At 35.1% G+C, this 22,765-nt stretch overlaps 1 long non-coding RNA gene across 6 annotated transcripts in view; it reads right to left on the reverse strand.

Annotated features, from left to right (window-relative positions):
- The window catches only part of LOC101751538, an 85,365-nt gene that overhangs the window by 51,351 nt on the left and 11,249 nt on the right, over nucleotides 1-22,765 (reverse strand). For 5 of the 6 annotated variants that reach the window (XR_005858940.1, XR_003074507.2, XR_005858943.1 and 2 more), the window contains exon 3: nucleotides 6,686-7,211. This is a non-coding gene — a long non-coding RNA (uncharacterized LOC101751538). The remainder of the gene's footprint in view (nucleotides 1-6,685; nucleotides 7,212-22,765) is intronic. The other variant, XR_005858941.2, reaches the window with a different exon arrangement.

The following is a 22,765-nucleotide window of genomic DNA, read 5'->3' on the forward strand; positions in this document are numbered from 1 at the left end:
TGTTTATTTGAATAAAAACTTTAAAGGTTTTTGTTGGTTTTTGTTTATTTTATGCATCTCTACAATTTTATGCATCTCTACAATAGAAGCTGAGGATTGAAAGAAAGTATATTATAAGAAGTGTTTAAGAGGAAACTTCATTTGCTGTATTTATTTGTATCCTTTATGACTTTGACATCTTTCTCACTTACCCTTTTGGACTTAGAATTAAGCCTGCTTACTAACATGAAGACAAGTTTGAGTTATCACATCTATTAACCTCCAGAACAATCACTATCATGATACTATCTGAGGTCTAAAAATTATTCTGTTTTAATGTACAACATATAAAATACATAAATGAAATAAATGAAGTATACCTGCAGAGCCTTGTCAAGGTCTGTGCAAATTTTGTGAACTATGTTATGGTTGCTGATGTTTTTGACAATTCAGTAATTTTAGTCCAAAGACATTTCCAAACTATGTAGAAGGTAAAAGCATCTCCAGCAGACCTTGCCCAAATTAGGCAAACTGACAAGCAATTTTACTCCAATAACACATTATCTACGTGACATTATTCTTCCACGCCCTTTTTTTATTATTTTTTTTTCACATTAGCTAGATCAGTGCCGATAAAAGGAAAGAACTGGCTAGAAATGTGATTTAAATAATTATTGTGCATCCTTGCTCTTGATAGAAAAACCAAGAAACTGTTTCTTCACAGGATTTCTAATATGGTTTATACATGGACAGAGAAAAAAGCTTGAGAAATTTAAGATAGCAGAAAAAGACAATCAGGATTAGAATGGGAACATGAATTCAAAACAGGAATACCTGGAAATGCATGCTTTGAGCTCTCTTTAGCATTTTTGTCAGAAATTTTTTCTTGAATAAAAAAATATACTCTTTGTGTTTACAGTGCATAAACATACATTTCAACTCTACCAATATTATAGTCAAATAGCATTCCGGTTGCAAGAGCATAAGTTATAAAGTACTGTTTTAAAGACAATTATTTGGGAAAACAAGACAAAGAGTGTAAAGCAAGCAGATTGCAAATTACTTCGAAGAACAGACTGTTACATTGATAGCTTGTCACAGGTACTAAATAATCAAATGTGGTTATATTTAAACAATTTGAGAAACAGTAGACACCTTCTAAGTTAACAGACTTGTGCTGCTCTACAGAGACTGAAGATTTATTTAAAGAGAAACACTTAAGTGAACACTGTGCAATCTGAAATAGTGAAATTCAAGCCATTGAACTGAACAGCATCGTAGCAAATATACGTTAGACAAAGGTTTTATAAATCTTGCACATCATCAGCTTTATAAAGAGTTTATATTTTCTTTTTATGCATTGATAAATATTTGACACTAGACAACGGAATTTTAATGCCACCTACTTCAAGAGTAAATTCTCATTTCCTAGACTGCAAAGAATAAAAGCAACAGGTGTTTTGAGTCTAGAAAATCACTGTGACTCAATTTACAATAGCATCTTGACAGAGAATAATAGGATTTTGTTCAATTCACTAAGTATTATTTACTGTAGGAGGAAGTACAACTGAAATGACTCAAAAGAAAGAGAACATCATAATCTTTCTTTAGCTAAAATATAATGGTAGCCTTACAAACATGTGGGGGTAAATATGCATGAGGAAATCACTTTGTAGAAATATTAACATAATTGCAAAATATCTGTTCCAGAAATTGCTCAGAAAATTGTGTGAGAAATCCTCTTTGCTGGTAAAAAAGCAGACAATAGCTGGTAAAAAGGGGATGATAGCTCAGGGATTTTCCTTGCTCCTTCCCTTCCTTTCCCTTTCCCCTTTTATTTCTTTTCCTGTTTCCTTTCCTCTTTCCTTTCCTCTAAAAAGGTAGAAAGTTTGTAACTTCTCTCCCACACATCACAGCAAATGACTTGTATGTCTCATTTTATAATCTTCCTTTGAAGCGGCAGGAGAACTTCATATTTCAAACACCAGACAAGGAAAGAAATGGGCCATTAAAGATCATGCCACAAATCTAATGTCATTTCAGTAAAAATGGAGGTTTACTGTACCAAGAAATGTTAGAAGAACAAACTACCTTGAGACACATTGAGTCTCAAACTCATCTCAAAACTGTTTATTGGCACAGGTGGAGTACAAATACAGTTTTATAACCTTCAGGTTTTTGAGGGAGTTTAGAATAGTATTACATCACCCAATGAAAGTTTCTTCTGCTTATTAAATGTAATGGTTGATATGGGAAGAAGCAATAATATTCTGCATCTTGCACTTACTATGGCCAAATTTTGAATGGAGGGTACAAACGTGACTGATGAACAGTGAAGACAGAAGTTATTTTCATCAAGTAAATGTAAAGGTATGTTGAATGCAATTCAGTACAGATATAGCCTAAGTTTTGCCATACACTTATTCCATAAGTAACTTATATGCAAGAAGAAATAATATATTTCTTAATATTAATTCTGTACAAAGGCATTAAATAAGATACAGGTTATCTTAGCAAATAAGAGTAATGACTTCAAAGAAATAACAAAAAAGCAAACTAGAAAGCAAAACCAGAAACCAAAATGGTCTTACAAAAAAGCCAAGCCAAACCAACAAAACAAATGAAAACAAACAAACTAAAACAAGCAGAAAATAAGGGACAATGTTGAGATGGAAAAATACATCAAAGGTGGTTTAAAGGCAAAATGAAATACATACTAAAATCTGATAACAAAAGTGAAGTCAATAAACAGGTTCATCTGACAAAAGTATGTATGGTTTATTACGGAGACAAAGAAAGAATAATGCCTGCAAGACATGGAAATTCTTTAATTTAAGTAGAAATTTTTGTATCTCAACAAGTATACTGCATCCAGATGAAGAAAACAGAAAAATGGGAGCAGTGAGTTCTGAAGAAAAGCTGAGGGAGACACAAAAACATTTTCTGAGGATCTAAAAGACTGATGTGAAATCAAAACTAAAATCTATACCCCCACCGCGATGTCTAGTACTGAATTACAGAATGAAATAGAATCACATAATGGCTTGGAAGGGATCTTAATGATCATTCAGTTTCAACCTCTTTGTAGGAGGGGTGCTTCAGACCTCTGATCATTCTCAAGGGCCTCCTCTGGACACCATCCAGCAGTTCCAGATCTCTCTTGTGCTGGAGATCAGGCCTTGACACTTTAGATGAGTCCTCATGAGGGCAGAGCAGAGGGGGGCAATCATCTCTCTATCCCTGCTGGCCACCCATTTTTTGATGCAGCCTGTGGTACTGTCAGCATTATGGGCTGTAAGCACATGCTGCTGGCTCATGTCCAGCTTTTCATCCACTAGGACCCTTGGGACCCCCAGGACCCCTCAGAGCACTCTCAGAGTGCTGTTCTTGACAAATTCTTCTCCTGCCTGTACTCATTTTGAGGATTGCCCTGATTCAGGTGCAATCCCTTTCATATGGACTTGCTGAACACCATTAAATTCACGAGCCCACTTCTCAAGCTAATCCAGGTTGCTGTGTATTTTGTATTTTCCCAGATGTGCTCCAAATATGAAGTTGATTCCAGATGAAAGAAACAAACACAAATTCTGATGGAATGTAGTACTTATAGACACTTCAAAGTCCAGAATGATTATAATCAAACATCTTTTATTGATAAACATAAATAGATTATCACATTGATTTTGTGAGGTAGTTTTTAAATGTTTGAATAATTTAAGTTGTGAATCATGCATATTTTATCATTAAAATCATTCAGTTTTATTCAAAAAACTATGGCAAAAAACTTGTTTCAAGTCTCTTTTGACCCTAACAAGTGCAATAAGTGGTCTTTTGCTTATGTTTTCTGTCTTAATTAAAATAGAGGCCTTTTAAGGACCAAAAGATATTTAATTTTAGCAGTAGCACATCATGACTGTTATACTGTAAAAAATGATATGAGGCTGAATATCTTCTTTATATGTGCTTCAAAATAATCTGAAGAATAATTTGTAAACTGTGGAGAAGAAACTGCTTAGGGAACAGCTTCTCAATTTCAGATTTCCATCTATGTGAGTTGAGAGATACCTTCTTTTGGGACAAGCATTATGCTTCCCTTTTGATTATCTTGTTTGAACTATGCAGTTCTGGATATTGATATAAGTGGAGTTGTAATTATGTGACAGAGGTGAGTAAGAAGTGGTGTATGATGATTCAGATATGCCAAGCATCCCTGAGGAGTACACATGGCTATATGTTACTATAGATGACGGTGAAAGAAAAGTCACCACTTATGACACTCACCTGCAGGTAGAAGCATGAAGTATGATGGACTGCATCTGAAAATCCAGTAAGGGATCATACTGTAAACCATATTCAGAAATGTGTATATATTTTATTGTTTTTTTTCTTACATTCAATAAAACAAGGAAGCAATATATTTCCAAAAGTGAAACTTCTTGGAAACTATGTGTGTTAAACACTCTGGGTCAAGGAGTACTCATGGTAAGAACTCATCCCCTGGGGGAATCTGTCAGAATTTAATTTACCCAACTGAATATTAACCTGTCTATAGTTGAACAGCTTCAAGAGAACACAAGAGAAAAATCCTGAAATGCTCTATGCCCTGCTGCTTGAGATATTCCTACATGTAAAAAAAAAGGTGTATAATTATTTTCTACTTCTCAAATAAACCTCAGAGGTGATAATTGAGTTAAATTCTTCAAACACTGACATAATACAGAAGAAAAAAAAATACCAAGAGTTTCCTTTTTGCTTTTTCTTTATCTTTGTGTTATGTATAAGTATACTTCATAAAGAGTTTTATTTAACTTTATAAGTGAGTTAGAGAATAAGGAATTTACGAGCCCCACTGGATTTTGAATAAACGTGTCAGTCTGGCTGGTGACATCAAAAACTATACTGCAGTGGAGCAGAAAAGCAAGGATTTTCTAATCCATTTCTGACTCTTACTAAATTGTCTAAATGAGATTTTTGTGAATGCTCTGGCAGTCAACACCAGAATTCTCTAAATAGTGCAGTGAAACTCTCTAATTGGTGAATGTAATCCAGGTGCTGTGATAAGTATATACAAGTCTTCCATGATTGAACATGGAGCAGAAACTGGAATTCCTCAGCTCAGCTACAATATATAGTTGTTGTTTGTTTGTTTGTTTGTTTTTCTGTAAATTTTGAAAGCAAATTATCCATGCTATGGACTGGAGTTAAATGGAAAACTCCACAATGTTCTCTTTCCTTGTATCTTGCCAGCTGAAGGTGGTTAAGATGTTTTGGCTGACATTCACGGAATGGTATTATTTCAATGCCAGAGGCCAAGTTTCTTCTCAGTAAGAAATAAATCTCTGACTTTAGAATTCAAAGCATGTTGTCGGTTTTTGGGGAAGTATTAAGAGAGATTTTTTTTATTATATTGTCATTTTATTAATTTGGATAAATTTTTGGACAGTATATAGCTCAAATATCTGAGGATGTCTGTAATACAATTTTAGAAAATCATGGTTTGTGAATAAATCATCATGTAACTCTTTAAACTTTTTTTTTACCACATTTAATCATCTGTCCATGAACACAGTTGATAATATACAAATTAAACTACTCCAATCTCAATATGTAAATTGACAGCGTGGCTGCATTTGCATGTCCCTTTGAAAGTAATTCTTCCTATTTATTTACATGGAAACTACAACAAAGAGCAAAATAACTTTACTTGATACAGCATATTCTAAGACACACAACACTATTTTTTTAGTATAGTCACCACCATTAGCCAAGCAATTTCACCAGCTTTGAACAAGAGCCTGCATACTGTGCTCATAAAAATCTGCTCCAGTGGAGGTGACTTGCTGTCACTGCTGCTAAAACACACCACCCACCACCTCACTGAGCTACATCCACTGTTTGATCTCCATCAACAGTTAGCATGCATCAATCAATGTCAACGGGTGAAATTTTTTCTACGTGGAGGAATTCAATGGCACACCTTTGGTTTGTAAGCACATCCATGACAGACACTATTTTGTCAGACTGCCCCTCTGCTTCAATTTGTCACACAGCAACAAAATGTAATGGGATATTGGCAGGAAGTTTCAACTTCTACTGCCATATCACCAACATCTGCCTCTGAAATAATAGGCCAACATAATAAAATAGGAGACATTACCTTCAGACCAGCTCTTGTATATACCTGGATTCATTTTTTACTTGCACTTGTGCTTTCTGTAATACACCTGTTGTAACTACAGTTACAACAGTAATACACCTGTGTAATAACTACAGTTGAAAATCTGTTTGTCCTATCATTTACAGGTGTGTTGTTTTTTTTTTTTTTTCAAAGCAGGTAATTGTTCAATAGTATATTTACAATTCAATTCACTCATCTAGGAATGGTTCTTAGGTTTTTTTATTATTGTATGTTGATGAAATTAACTTAATCACTGGATGCTCAGATAAACAAAGTGCCTTAAAACAAGAAGGATATCATGTAAAGAAAAGAGAAAGTTTAAGACAGTGAGTGACAAGATAATCTAGCTGTATTGTTAGGATTCTATGAAATTTTGGATCTTAATAAAGAATTCAACTCTATTTCCTTTAAATGAAATGTTTATTAAATGCTGATTGCATTTCTCTCTAAATACTTCAATATAGATAAAAGAATGGATAGAAATAAGAGAAGCACACATATATCAATATAAAATAAGGCAAGCCAGACCTTCCCCAGGAATCCAGACAGTCACAGTGGTGCTTCCTGACAGAGTAAAGCAGCAGGAGACGGCTAATGAGGCAAGTCATCCATTATCATTGCAGTGCTTAGCCTGATTTAGTTATCTGAATCAAAATGACAGATTCAGGAGGAAGGCTCCTGGGAACTTGACTGAAAATGTTATGTTGATAATACCATGCATTGATCAGTGTAGTGGAGCACCTCTTTGTCTCCATGCCAACAACGAATAGAAACAAACAAAAAACAAACAACAACAACAACAACAAAAAACAGGGGTTAAGAGACACGTTTTTGAAAACTGATATCGGGGAAGATATTTTCTTTATAAACAGGTTTCATTAAACACTGAAATAAGCTCCATGCCTAGGACAACTCACGGCTTTTCAAAATATGGAAGGCTTTATAATGTAATTTCAGCTTGTCAGGAACAATTTTCTTCTTTCCATTTAGGATTACTTAGAAGTTTAGCTTCAGCAGCTACAGCCCATGTCATTGGTTGCTTATGAACTTTATTCTAAGAAAAAGAGGAAGAAATAGACTTTAACTATTTTAATACCAACCATATACCACTCAGTATTTCAAAATGAAATGTGGTTATAGTTTTATAGAATGTTAAACTAATTACATGGGCAAAGTAAATAAAAAAATATAATAAGTTAAAGCAGGAAATATGCAACCTAGAAGGGAAAAAAAATGTACATTTTCTGAAAAATGTATAAGAAAATTTTGTCCAGAAATTGAAGGTAGTGATAATTTTTTAATGAATGATCCAGACTTGACTTACTTGCTAAATGAGTAAGGATCATTAAAAATTAAGAAACAAAACAAACAGAAAACCAACAACACAGGCCTTAAGATGATTTAATTTCTCAGAAAAACAGCAGTTCATTATAGAGGCTTTCAGTACCTTGTATCTGCACAAATATTTAACATAGTATTCTTATTCTAGAAGGATGGGTGGTGAAACTCTGAAATAGAAGCCAGAAGATACTGGTTCCCTGTAGATATTTTCCCTGTAGATATTCATACACCTTGGTCAAACTACATTATCTTTTTGAAACTTAGTTCTCCATCTACATCTTAGTGCTCCTGTTCTTCATTCCTTGTCTATCTTTAAAATTTAGATTATAAGATATCTTTCTTCATAACAATCAAATCTGATCAATTTATTTAAAATATTTTATATGCCTCGATATATATATTGTGTTGTATGGTAGCTCATAATTATTCTTGAGTGATAGCAAAATAATATACAGTAGATTTGTACTTGGATTGAAAGACTGAAAGAAAAAAGAGTCAATGCTACATAACTGAAGGTCTTTTCAGAGCATTAGCTTAATGTTCAGAGTTCCTAGAATTGAAATGATGTGACCTTTCCAGAAATCTGAGATTCTTCCCTTTCTTAGAAGCAAGAAAGCAAATAAGTTTTCAAATACTCTTTTACTGAAAGAAAAGCAAAATCTAATTTTATAAGTGGCTTTATGATTAACTGTCCAATGATTTTACTGAAAATCTTCGTGCCATGCTTGTGTGTCATATTCACAGAAACCCAAGGGGACTGGTCATGTGAAAAAAGCTCAATGTGGTGATTATAGATTGGAAGAGACTTTGCTCCGTAACAAAAGGAGCTTAGCTTCGCTTGCTTAACACCTCCCATACTGGAGAAGGGAGTGGTATGAGTGTATTGTAGCAAAAATTGCAACAAAGAAACTGATGGCTCCGGTTAACTACTCTGAGTGGCTAAATCCATGCACCTGACTGCATTTCAGCTAACTGGCTGTATCGAATCACATGGCTATTGGATTTTCATTCTGTGACTCAAAAACAGGTTTATGGAGATATGGTAACATGTTCTGAATTACAAAGGTATTCAGAACAAAAATTAAATCTGAATGTATGAGTGCTGATCCAGTGTTATTGCATTTGGTCATGCTTTTGTATTTCAGAAGACTTTTAGTAGTACACAAATCTCTATAACAGGTTATTCGAGAAAAAATAGCATATATTTGAGAGTTATTTCATTCATCTACCAGAAAAAAAAAAAAAAAGAAAAAAAAAGTAAAAGTGGACTTTTCCAGTCTCTGTCTAAAAAGTAATTTCCAGAATATTAAATAATCATGTAGAACTGTAGAAATATGCCTTGTTTTCCTAAAATAGGTAAAAAATATAGTCTGTCACCCTTAGTTACAGATGCATTAAGCATCTTACTTTCTATCTTGGTGAGTTATTTCATTATATTTTATGCCAATGCTTATGCCAGTCTATCAAATGGGATAGTTCTATAACTATGACTAAAGAATTATAGAAATGCCATTAAGTAAATTCAGTAACGATGCAAGCTTTCCATTAAGTGGATTGAGTGCATGAAAAAAAGAGTGAGAAATTTTGTGCATACAGAGATCAAAACTGGTATAACAGAATAAAACTGGTATAACTGGAATTCTGATCAAATTGAGGGAGTGCAGTCAGTAATTTCATATATATGTATGTGCGTGTGTTTAAAGTTTGGTTATTATGGTTTTTTTGTATATATTAAGCATGTTGTAGTGATGTAGAATAAGGGGTGGAATGTCAAGGTTTTGTGATTTTTGGTTATTGGTATTCCACATCATAACATCATGTAGCGCGTTGGGAGTTAAAGAGTTAATGCTCCATTTCCAGGCACCTGTCCGGAAGAGAAGTAGAACTACATGTCCCAGAGGACTTTGCATTCAGAGAGGAGATACAAGCTTTCATAGATCACTTGACCTGCCCTTTTTCATTTGTCTCTTATCCCGGCTGCTTAACTCAACTGCATGTTTCACCTCAGTGTTATGGTGAGGCCTTTCCACCTTTCAAACACCCTCTCTCATTATATTTGATTTCTTAGTTCCAATTCTAATTATATTGTATTATATTGTATTATAGTGTGTTATCTTGCATTCCGATACCATATTTAGTAAAGTAGTTTTTTTCTCCTCAGATCATTGCTACTGTTTTTAATTATTCAGGGTCGCCTGTTTCACTTTTCCAGAGGCACGGATTCGTGAATCTTTCCATCCCACTAGTCACAGAATCAGGCTGAACCAGCCCATAAATCGTTGACAAAATTCAAGATTGCAAATCTTGTACACTAATAATATCAGTGGCCTAGTTTTATACTTATTAATTTCTTCTTCTCATTAGTATTCTTGCTACATATTCTTTTTTCCGAAATACCTCAGTGCAAGTTACATAAGGAGTGACCTAAAGTCTCTTAGAAAATATCTAATTTACAGTAAAATTGCTAAGGAAAATGGTCTCTTCAATAGTGGACTTGAAATCAGAAGGTACTTAAAACCAGCTACTTTATTTCTGCTCCCATTCAAAAGTTTACTTATAAGTTTTTAATTAGAAGTCATATAGGTAAGCCAAACCTCCTGTTGCATTCAAAAATGAAAGACAAAACAGTTTGAGTGTTTGCAAAAGAGATGACTTCTGCTGTAAACTGATTCCAGAGAAAAGCTGAAGTCAGAATGAATCATATGCCAGACAACACTTTATTTTATAAATCCTGCAAGTACATAACCATTTAATTCTTACTCTCTCACTGGGAAAAAGACAATAGAATCCCCTCCTCTTTTAAACATATTTTCAGATTGTCTGATACTTTCATTGTTGTAGCCTTCCACTTATCTGTATTTCTGAGTCAACCGTTTGTGGACTATTCTATCCACTTGTAATGTAAAAATAAAAAATAGGCTTATATTTCTTTGTACATAGCATTAAAACTCAGTTTAGGTGTATTAGGTTTTGGTAGTAATAGGGATGTCAGATGGCCTCTGTGAGCAGAGTCCCAAAGTTGCTCAATAGCAGATAAAAGCCAGATCCAACTCCAAAAGGGACCAGTCCCAAGTCAGAGCAGAGCCTCAAGCAACGCTCCTTGCACTTCTATGAGAGCAGATATAAGATTGGGCAAAAAATGTTGTAAAGCAGTATCTGGAATGGAAGAGTGAAGAAATGTGGGGAAATAGCCCTGCAGCCCACAGTGGCAGTAGAGAAGGAGAGGAAGAGATACTCCAGGTGTAGAGCAACAGGTTCCTGCAACCCAGGAAAGGCCCATGGAAGAACAGGCTGTCCTTCTGCAGCCCACAGGCTGCATGATTGCGTGGAGCAGATCTCCACATGCAGCCGTGGAGGAACACATGGATCAGTAATGGATGGGGCCTGGAGGTGGCAAAGCCCATACAAAGCCCCCTCAGGAGCAGCCCTGGCCGGAACTGCAGCTCATGGAGGGGGAGTGTCCTGTGGTGGAGAAGGTCTGGGGGAGCTGCTGCCTGTGAGAACCCATGCTGGAACAGTGCCAGAAGGGTGAGCACCATGGCATGAAGCTGTGTTGGAGAAGAGCTTGGAGAGCTGTGGCCTGTCGGAAGCCCATGTGGGATCAGTTCAGGAAGGACTGAATCCCATGGGAGGGACCCCACATGGAACAGAGGTAGAGAGCAACCATAAAGGAGCTGCAGATGATATAGTTTTATAGACCTATAATGGCTCCCATTCCTCATTTTCCTGCACTGCTCAGAGGGATTGGTGAGAGATAATTCTTTTTTTCCTCTGGGGATAATTATTTTTAGATTAATTCACTTTATATTTTTACCAAGATCTTTCTGGTTCAGTCAACGAAATGAGACATTTCCCACTGTTTGCATATTTTTTTCTTTGTCTTCATCTGTCATCCTTAGAACTTGATTGATTCTTTTATGTATGTTAGAACAATGATAAAGATTCAGCAATGCAAAAATACTGCCTGATAACAGTTTTTGTGGCCTCATTGTTTTCAAATTAAGTTGCTATTTTTGCACATCAATAACTGAAGGTAGTATTTGTCCTGCAGCAATCTATTACCACAACGTGAGAAAAGTCAAGAATATAGTTTGTTTTAGAATGCAGTCAACAAAAGTGCAAATAGCAATTACAGAAGTAAATCTTTTTGCTTGCAAGTTAAATAAGTAAAGGTTGAAATCATGAGAATTTTAAAGACATTTTACACACTGTCTTTTCTACATATCTTCACTTCATCCTTTTCACCAAAGGCGAAAAAGGAAAGGAGAATGAGTAAACAGCCTGAATCTATTTTGTAAGAGATCATGTCAGTTGTTGTTAGCTGTAATATGATCTTTCATTGGGTGGTTGAAGGCAAACAGAAGGTCAAAATACTTGTATTCATTATTTTGCTTTGTTATTTTTGAAAGAAGATTCAGTTAATTTTTTCCACTGACTTTAATAATTTCAAATGCAGCTTATTATTCAAATCATTCACTATTTCATGAAACATTTTTTACGAAGCAAAAAGCTTTTGAAAGGAACACATGGCTGCAGTACCTTTGGGGGGTGGGAAGTAACTATACTGTGTCATAACAAATGTCATGCCTGTAAGAACTAATATGAAGAACATGATTTCATTCTATCTTTATCCTCAAAGCATAAGAAAATAATTATGAACTGATTCAATAAACTTTCAGAAGATATCTCATTTTTCTTAAGTAGACCTCAAGGAACTTCACATGCTCCTTTTGTTGCAAATGGAGTACAAGTTATCAAAGGTAAATGGGATGAAATGTCAGAGTCAGTAAAAGGATCTGACTTGTCTGAGATCTAGCTCAAGGCTCTTCCCATCAGACAATGTACTCTTTAAGTTATTTTGTAATCTTTCTTTTGACTGTACTGACAAATGCAGCTCATTTCCTCCAATATTTTTTACAGTCATAGACATACTCTGCTTTTTTTCTCATGCTGAACACCAGTCTGAGGTTTATGTATGCTATCACAAAAAATAATTGTTAAAACAGTTCTCAGTGGTTTCAGGAGTTCAGTCTATTCAAGATTACACTAGAAAGTTCCTCACATAGCTGGGCTTTTTGCCCTGCAGTTGTTGTTCAGCTTTTGCTTTTACCCAAGTTTAATGTTCTTGTTTGAAAACACTGGTTCCAAGAATCACAGACTAGTTAAGGTGAGAAGGGACATTTGTAGACCATCTGGTCCAAACTCCTAGCTCAAGCTCAAGTAGTTCACCCAGGACCACATCTAGGTGTCTTTTGAAGATCTCCAGCCTGTGCTCCATTCACCCACACAGTAAAGAAGTGCTTCCTGATATTTGAGCAGAACCTCCAGTATTCCAGTATTCCAGCAATGATCAAGAGATCATTGCCTCTTATCTTATCACTAGGAACTTCTGAAAAGAGGCTGGCTCCATCTTCTTTATACCACCCTTTCTGTATTTATAGACATTTATAAGAGACACTGAATCTTCTCCATGTTAAACAGTGCAGATCTCTTGCCCTTCCTCATAGGAGAGATGCTCCAGTCCTTTAAACATCTTCATGGCATGTCATTGGACTTTTGCAGTAGTTCCATGACTCTTGTACTGAGGAACCCTGCACTGGACCCAGCACTCCGGGCATGATCTTACCAGTGCTGAGCAGAGAGGAAGGATTACCTCCCTTGACCTGATGCTAACAGAACCCTGAAGTCAGTTGACTTTCTTTGCTGCAGGTGCACATCACTGATTTGTGTTCAGCTTGGTGTCAGTCAAGGACTAACAGGTTCTTTTCTGCCCGGCTGCTTTTCACCTGAGCATCCCCAACTTCCCCATCATTTACTGGTGCATGGAATTATTTTTTTTCTTTTCCAGGCTGTAGATCTTTGCACTTCTCGCTGAACTTTATAGGATTCTTCTCAGTCCATTTCTCCAGCCTGTACCAGTTCCTCTGGATGGCAGCATGACCCTTTGGCATATCAGCCAGTCCTCCCAGCGTTATGTCATCTGAAGACATGCTGAGGTTACATACTGTGAAGTACACTTAATACACTTCAGATTGCAGAGAATTCACTCTGTTTGGTTATGAGAGGAGGCTGACTGAGTGAATCTAATAATTAATTTTTTAAGAACTCAGAACATGTTCATGGACACTTTTCTCATCTTCAGTAAAAATGAAAATAATTCATAGCAGTATTTTTACAGGTTATACGTCAGAAAAAATATGAAATATTATTTCAAGAAAGTCATACTCACTTGCAAGATCCTACACAGAGCTCTTTGAGATACCACCTATTTATTTACACCACTATTAAATGTCCCCAGTAATTAAACTACTAGAAGATTAAATCAAACTACTAGAAAAAACATCTCAGACAATTCTTTTCAGAAAATCAGCAATTGCTTGTAATTCTCACGGAGTAATATTTCATATTAATATTGTGATAGATGAATAAAGTGCAATAACCTATTACTAAATAATGTATCTAAAGATATATATATATTTATAATTTAGTTATAAATTATAAATAGTATATATATTATGATATATGCAATATATCATCTAATAATATATAATATAATATAAATTATATATACTAAATAATGTATATATATATTTATATATAATTATGTACATATTTAGATACATTATTTAGTATATATAACATATGTATAATTTATATATTTAGTACATATAATATATGTAAATGTATCTAAATAAATCAGATTGTATACTGAATGTGAGAAAGTATATTTAGTTTTAAAATGTATTCAGTACTTGAAAACTTGTGTCATATGTAAGCACTTTGCAGACTTCTCCCTAGTTGCAGTGGGATTCCAAATTCCTTCCTAGAATCTTAAAAAAAAAAAAGATCTTTAAGATGTTTAAGTTAATGTCCAAGACCTGTTAACACAGGAAAAGAAAAATTTGAATTTGTAAGTCTACATTTTGTGATAACTACTTGTCAAAGTAACTACATGTAACATACTTTCATCTAGCACGAATAGTTGATGGAAGGAAGGGAGGATATGTGAGTTAATAAGTTACTTATGTCGGTTTTTCTCAGAATTATTCACCTCTACAAATATGGCATGGGTGGCCTGACAAATAGTTTGGAGGACACTAGGTGTTCTAATGCATTAATCTGAAATCAAAGAGGCAAGACACACTTGTAATGAAAAACAGATATTCGGGACACTAGAAAGCACCTCTTGAGTTGTAAGATATTTCTGTTATCCAAGTGATTAGACAAATAAAAGAAGATAAACATATATTAACTCTGAGGTTGATACAGGTCAAAAAGTACAAAATATGATAACTGATAATGAGGACTGTCAGTCTGACAAAATGGTACCTGTCCGACAGATGTGTTGGGAGGAAACAGAAGTTTATGTTCTGTTAAAAAAAATGAAAATAAAAATAAGCATTCAGACTTGTTTTCTTCCAACCTGGACCAAAAAGTAAATACTTTTCACTGAGGACATTCTCCAAAAATTATGATATAGAACCATGGGAAAAAGATTGCAGGATTAACTGTTAAACCAGTTTTACTGCAATCATGTGAAAGAACTGCTAAAATATCTGATTTACTTTAGTAGCACTATTACTAAAATGAACCATCACAACCATAATAAGTGCTACTAGATGTACTATATTAATTCTTCTGTAATTCACCGATTTACATTTTAATATCTTATTCTAATCAATGTAATATAAACATTAAATATTTGACACAGAATTAATAAATTTATATAGTTTCCACTTAAAACTCTCAGTTTCAAGTCACAAATCTCACATTTATGACTTTATTGAATAAGAGAGAATTCATGACAGGCAAGTTTTGTGTAGCAGAGGAAGTTTGAGTCTGTTTCATGTACAGGTTGTGGTTTGCAAAAGTATGTGAAGTTTCTGTCATCTTAGAGGACAGATCAAATTACAAAAGTTGATTTTTTTTGTTTTCTTTCTTGTTTGGTTTGTTTTATCTGTTGAAGAAGATGAAACTGAGATGGAGGATTCAGCATAGGGAGGCCTCATAGTAAAAGGGGCCAAACGTTATGCTGCAAAATTCTTATCTTTAATAAGGAATTCCTGCATGAAATTAAGTAACCTTTCACAAGCAGTCATTAATTGTGCATTCTTCATATTCTGAGCCTGACCTGACACACTACAGAAGTGTCCAGTTTCATGGATCTGATACAAAAATGCTGCAAACCTTTAAAATGCCTTGTGGTGCATGCTAGAATACCCGATTGCATGGCCTCAACTTGGACTCTAAAAATCCATTAATGCTCTTGACTTCTTTGTATCTCTCTAGTACCAGTAAAATAGGGAATCACACTATCTCTTCATATCACCAAAGTGCTCTGAAGATTAATTTTTATTTATTTATTTATTTATTTGTGGAGTGCTCTGATATTGTTATTTGAGCATCAGAGAAAAAAATGAGAGAAAATTAATCATCCTGTCTTCAGAATAAGTATGCACTACATAAATCCTAAAGCTACACATTTGACAAGGAAAATAAAATTTACTGAACAGTTAATTTTCTAATTTTTTTATTCTTGTCCCTTCTTCAGTCACTCTGCTATTTTTCTTTCCTACAGTTTCCAATGTTTTTTCACACTTGTCAGAGTCTGGTGTTGATAATTACCCTTATCTAGCTCTCCAAATTTCATCCTGAGGGAATATCCTGTTTTCCTTTTCCCTTGCATCCTGTCTAAACTACCATTCTAAATGTAGACAACAACAACAAAAAATGAATTTTTGTTCATTGATGTCTCATTCTGTTATTTATATTCCATTTATTTCGTATATGCTACCAGTTCTTTTACTAGTTAGGTAGGAGAAAAAATCCAACTTTTCATTTCTGTGTTCAATCTGGAACAACAAATGTTAATCTTTATCTGAGCCTTTTGATACCATAAAATAAATATAAAATACAACTAGTAACATCGCTGGCTTATATTTTCATGTTTGAATCTTACAACGCATTAAGCTTTGTTCAGCTGTGGCCTCATTGATTTCCTGGCATATGAGAATTAAGAGAAGAAAAAGAGTGAGAACTGATAATACTGTTGTCTATTTTTCTACTTTCCAGGCTGTTTAATACATTCCACTTTTAGCAGATGTCTTGAAGACCAATGTGTAGGTTTTCTTTTTATTTTACATAATTTTTTTACAAATATGTAACACACTAAATACAAATAAATACAAATGTCAGGAACATTCTGCCTGTATTATTTCATGTTACAAGTTCTGTACATGTACTTCCCTTACCATTTTTATTGAGAAATTGATTTCAGCCGAAAATGCATCCTGAAATATTAATCTGACACACTAACTTTTGTTAATCACTTCTCTAAGATAGCAAACTTCAGCTACTTGAAATTAAAATGTATTTGTAAGCTTGTAGAGTCGATATTACAGATTACATAGCTTTCTGATCTAGCTTCCTAATTAGCTAAGTTTACTGAGTACCTGTAAAGAGAATCAGCATCATAAAAAAGGCTCCAAGTAAGCTGGCTGAGTGTTTTTCATATTTCTCAAGGAAATAATTATTTTATAACACTCCTACAACTATCTCTTATCATCACAGATCTAAAAGTTTCAGTAAACTTCATAAATAAAAATTAACAGGAAGAGAAAACACTGAGGAAAGATATCTGAAGATTTGAGACTGAAGATTTTTGCATATTTGAACTTTGGTAATTCAATTTGCCCTGATTTTTTTCCCAATTTTATTAGGAAATATACTGTATTAAACTAGTAAGAGCTGTAAAAGTTTTGAATACAAAATCCAACACAAATGTTGGAAGTGAAAAGCCCTCTTTCTGTGTTGCAATTGAATATAAAGATACCTATGTTTACTAGCTGGGAAACTGGAGTTTACTCTAAAAATAAAGTAGAGGTATTTAAAAGACTGACTAATCAGACAAGTCTCATATTTAAAAACAACTATTTACTTGATGGTTACTTTTTAACAATAAATGACAATATTGTAAATGGCTACTTCTTAATTGCCATAAGTTAATTGATTAACACTAAATATAGAAAGTAATTAGTCCTGAACAAGCTCAACCTAAAGCGGCCATCAGTACACAATCACCATGAGGAATGCATCTCCAGTAGGCACTCAGAGCTGTAGCTCATCAGTGAGGTCAAGTTAAGCCAAGGTCATTCCTTAGGAACAATGAATTCAGAGTGAAATGACTTCTTTCTTCCACATCTTCCTTTCCTCATTGCTAGTGCTTTACACTTCTATGTCCACTTCCCAGAAAGATAAGAAGTGATTTAACTTGCTTTTAACACCTTATTTTTGGGATCAAGACTTAGGGACATTTATCTTATTTTGTAGAAATCTCATTTTAACAGACACCCTCTTTGTCCGTTTTGTTTCCTTAGTTCTTTGGTGGATTCCACTCCTTGCAATTTCTCCTCTATGCTGTTTTCAACTATATCAAAGATGTTTCCCCCTTTGGATCTATGGTTGTTATTCAAATATTTAAGCTTAGCTTTTACACAATGTTATTAGCGATTCTACAGAGTTATGAAATGCTTAGATATTTTACCAGTCATACTATTTTAGTCTGTTTTACTTGGATTCAGAGCAAGAAATATTATGTCTTCCTTAGTATGTGGAAGCCATTATGGGTTCATTGGCATTGGCTTTGTCTACACTCCAGATACAGTGAATCACAGAATCGTAAAATCACAGAGTGGCTTAGGTTGGAAAGAACCTTAAAGATAATCTATTTGGGTAAAGAAAATCTAGTTCTAACCCCCTTGCCATAGGCAGGACTGTCAACCATTAAATCAAGAATTAGGACAGGCTTCCAGGGCCCCATCCATCCTGGTCTTGAACAACTCCAGGAATGGGACGGCCACAACTGCACTGGGCAGTTGTGCCTCACCATACTTCAAATAAAAAAATTCCTCCTAGCATCTGAGTCTCACTTCTTTTAGTTTAAACCAATTCCTACATCTCCTATCACCATTTGCCTGTGTAGAGTCATTCTCCCTCCTGTTTATAAGCTCCCTTCAAATAACGCAGGGCTATAGTGAAGTCTTCACAGAATCTTCTCTCCTACAAATTGAACAAGCCCGGCTCCATCAGCCTTTCTTTGGAGGAGAGGTAAATATGTCTTCTATTACACTGGTTTGCCATTTTTTCCATGTTTTTTCCTCTAATTTTATTCTTCCAGAACATCTTCATTGCAAATGGTAGTGTATTCAGACAAAGAGGATCACTTGATTATCATAAATATATACATATATATATATATATATATTTTACATAAATCACAGTTACAGTCCTACACATTTTGTTTTTGACCCTAACACTTCCACTGAAAAATTCAGCAAAGAGCAGGCAGGAAAATTTCTAGACAGTGGCCATTACCTTTTATGGTAAAGAAGCCTGTTCATAAGTCTTCAGTACCTAAACATAGATTTATTTCAAAGATCCTGTAGAAATATTGATCAAAAACCCCAGTCCTCTGAAAGTCTCTATTATTTAGACTAAACATATCTGTTATCAATCTGCATTCCTCTGTTCTTCTGGAGTAATAACTTTGGAGTAGTAACAGCTTCTCTAGCTTTGTGTTATTTGCATTTGTTATCTCTTCCAAATTCTTTTAGAAGTATCTAATATCCTGATTGTACCTGTCTTGGTATTTTGTCTGGAAAATATATCTTACAGAGGTTCTCAAGAGAGTCATGCATTTTTCTCGTTGTACAGGGTGGGAAGTTAAAATTTTTGCTGGCAAGGTTGTAGTAGACAGTGTAGTGGAGAACCTCAGAACCTCCCAATATCAATGTTCAGAAATTACTCAAAACCAGAAGTCTTCAGTTGTTATTAGAAAGTTGTCACTTACTATAACCTAGAGTTAGAACTGTGTCAGGAAGTTGTCATCAAATGATAGAAAATGCTTTTTCTTCAAAATCAGATTTTTCCACACACACACACAAAAAAAAAGTTTATATTCTATCTGTGGTTACAAAAGATCTACATCTCTTCATTTCTCAATCTGTCTTGCACAGTAATTAGGAGGTACCCTGGTTGTCTAAGGGTGCCAAGAGAATTTTTCTGCCAATCTCTCTATTTCATTGTACAGATACATTTTTCTTTTCCAGTAGATGACTACTGAAATCTTTTAATCCTGACATATCCAAAAGGACTCTTTAACAGAAAGTGATGTTTTCCTGACTATACATTTCCACTGAAGACAAACCCACATTGCTTCTTAAGTCAAGAGTATATTTACTACATCTTTGCCCTCCTAATATGCAGTGCAGATGTTTAAAATCAAATCAGTATTAGCAACTTCAACTGAGGCTCTGAGTTTAGTTGTGATATTTTTCTCTTATTTTTTGTTCAAAAATTACACTGAAGATCCATAGTATGACAAATGACTTATTTTTTTCTAAAATAAAAGCAGAATTTATTTTTTTAAAAGACAAAGGTTAGTTTAGATACTGTAAATTTTAGTCAGACAAATAGATTGTATTATTAATGTATTTAACCAGTAACAGTGCCAGATTTGAGGTTTTTTTTTTTTTTTAATATTGAATTTACACTGGAAAAGAAATCAACCTGTGTTTGTTCCCATTCAAAAGGAGCCTGAAAACTCCCAGTTTTGAAAACCTGAAGCTGAATGTTATTAATTTTATGAATGAAATATAGTTTTATTCCAAAACCTAGGAAATGTTTTGTTTATCTGTATTTCAATCTTTAAAATGTTTTGTTGTAAATTAGTTTGATTCTAAAGCACAAAATCATTAAATAATTCAAACAATACAACTAGAAATGAGATCTTATCTTTTCATAAAATGACAAATGGGCACATCAATAATTGTTAGAAAAAAAGATTTCACTGTGAAAATTGTATTTGTCAGAAATTATCTTTTCTCATTTACAGACTCAATTTCAACAAATAACATTTGCCTAATATAAGAGTTTATATACAACTATAAATCTATTGGATTTCTCAATGCTACTGTGATATTTGGATGGAAAAGACCCACAGGATCATCCAGTCCAACCATTCGCCCTTCATCAATGGTTCCCGCTATACTATGTCCCTTAACACAACATCCAAACGCTCTTTAAACACCACCAGGGTCAGTGAGTCCACCACCTCTCTGGGCAGCCCATTCCAGTGCCTGACTACCCTTTCAGAGAAGTAGTATTTCCTAATACTACTATCTAAAACTATCTACTATAAAACTATCACTCCTTATTTCTGTGATCCCGGATAAGTCATGATAATAAACAGCCCTTGGAGAATTATGTCATATGTATCCTTTCAATGTCTTCTTTGAATCATATTAATTCGTGTTCATTCTACAGGTACCTCAACAAGGAAAGGAAAGTCCAGCAGGACATACCCCCCTCTAGCGAGGGGAATAGGCAAGCTGGTAACAACAGACAAGGAGAAGACAGAAGTACTTGATAACTTTTTTGCCTCGATATTCTCTAATAACTACTCGTCACATAGCCCTCAGATGTTTGTTTTGGTAGGATTGGACTCTAACAGTGTCCCTCCTACCGCAGGCCAAAATCAGGTTCATTATCACCTGAGGAACCTGAACATTCACAACACTGTGGGTCCTGATAAGATGCATCCCAGAGTCCTGAAAGAATCAGCTGATGTAGCTGTCAAGTCATTCTCAATGATATTTGTAAAGTCGTGGCAATCAGATGAAATCCCTGGTGACTGGAAAAAGGCAACATCACATCCATTTTTAAGAAGGGTAAAAAGGATGTATGAATGGAGACCAGCGATGAGTGGTGTCCCCCAGTGTTCAGTGCTGGGACAAATACTCTTTGATATCTTCATTAATGGCACTGACAGTGGGGTCAAGTGTACCCTCAGCAAGTTTGCTGATGACACCAATCTGTGGTGTGTGGTCAACATACCTGAGGGATGGGAGGCTGCCATCCAGAGGAACCTAGACAGGCTTAACCAGTGGGCCCAGGAGAACCCCAGGAGGTTCAATAAATCAAAATACAAGCTCTTACACCTGGGTTGAAGCAACCTCCACTATCAATAAAAACTGTGGGATGTAAAGGATTGAGTGCAGTCCTGCTGAAAAAGACCTCGGCAAACTAGTGGATGGTAAGGTGGACATGAGCCAGCAATGTGTCCTCACAACCCAGAAAACCAGCCATATCCTGGGCTGTATCAGAAGAACTGTGACTAGCAGGTTGAGGGTGGTGATCCTGCCCCTCTGCTCTGAGCTGGTGAGGCCTCACCTGGAGTACTGAGTCCAGATGTGGAGACCTCAGTACAAGAGAGACATAGACATGTTGGAACACATCCAATGGAGGATCACAGAAATAATCCAAGGGATGGAACATCTCTCCTACAAAGACAGGCTGAAAGAGCTGGGGCTGTTCAGCCTGGAGAAGAGAAGGCTGCAAGGTGATCTGATAGCAGTCTTTCAGTATTTAAAGGGGAGCTATAAGGGGAAATGATTTCAAATGTAAAGAGGGTAGATTTATTTTGCATATAAGGAAAAAATCTTTTACAATGAGGACAGTGAGGCACTGGAACATGTTGCCTAGAGATGCCCTGGTGTTTCTGGAGACTTTCAAAGTGAGGCTGGATAAAGCTCTCGGCAATGTAATGTAGCTGTGGATGTCCCTGATCATTACAGGGACTAGATGACCTTTAAATGTCCCATCCAACTCTAAGGATTCTATGATTCATATCATGGTCTTGGCTACTCTATGCTAATCAATGTGTGTTATTATTCATATCTCAGTTCTTTTCTGGTTGAACTGGACAAATTACAGTTTCTTAATTTTGTTTTTCCCTATGTACCTAGGCAGATGGTCCTTTTGGGTCATGCTTGCCACTTATCGCATGTTTGTACTTCATAATAAGATAGAAGGCTGGCCTTAGTTCTTCTAAATAATTATTTATTGTGAGTGTTATTTCAAGGAAAGAAAATCAGAAAAAAAGTTGTTAAAATACAGCTATTTGAAAAGCAGCTGAGGAAATCAAAGGCAAAGCTTTAACAAAACAATTACAGCAGTTCAACTCAGTTTTCATTATCCTTTTTCATTAAAAAAAAAGCTGAGAATAGGGAAATTTTCTTATTTTGTACAGATGACATTAACTTTCCTGGCTGTAACAGGCTTCCACAGCAAACTTCAAATTTGTCTAACACGCTAGTGGATAGCACTGCCTGGTGAAATGTATCATTTTGCTCAGCAGCCTTGAGACAAGTGATACTTCACTTCATCCAAAATCCTTCATTCTCTTGTTCTTTGAAAAATATATCCTAA

Source organism: Gallus gallus, chromosome 3 (genome assembly GCF_016699485.2).
Source record: "Gallus gallus isolate bGalGal1 chromosome 3, bGalGal1.mat.broiler.GRCg7b, whole genome shotgun sequence".
Taxonomy (NCBI): domain Eukaryota; kingdom Metazoa; phylum Chordata; class Aves; order Galliformes; family Phasianidae; genus Gallus; species Gallus gallus.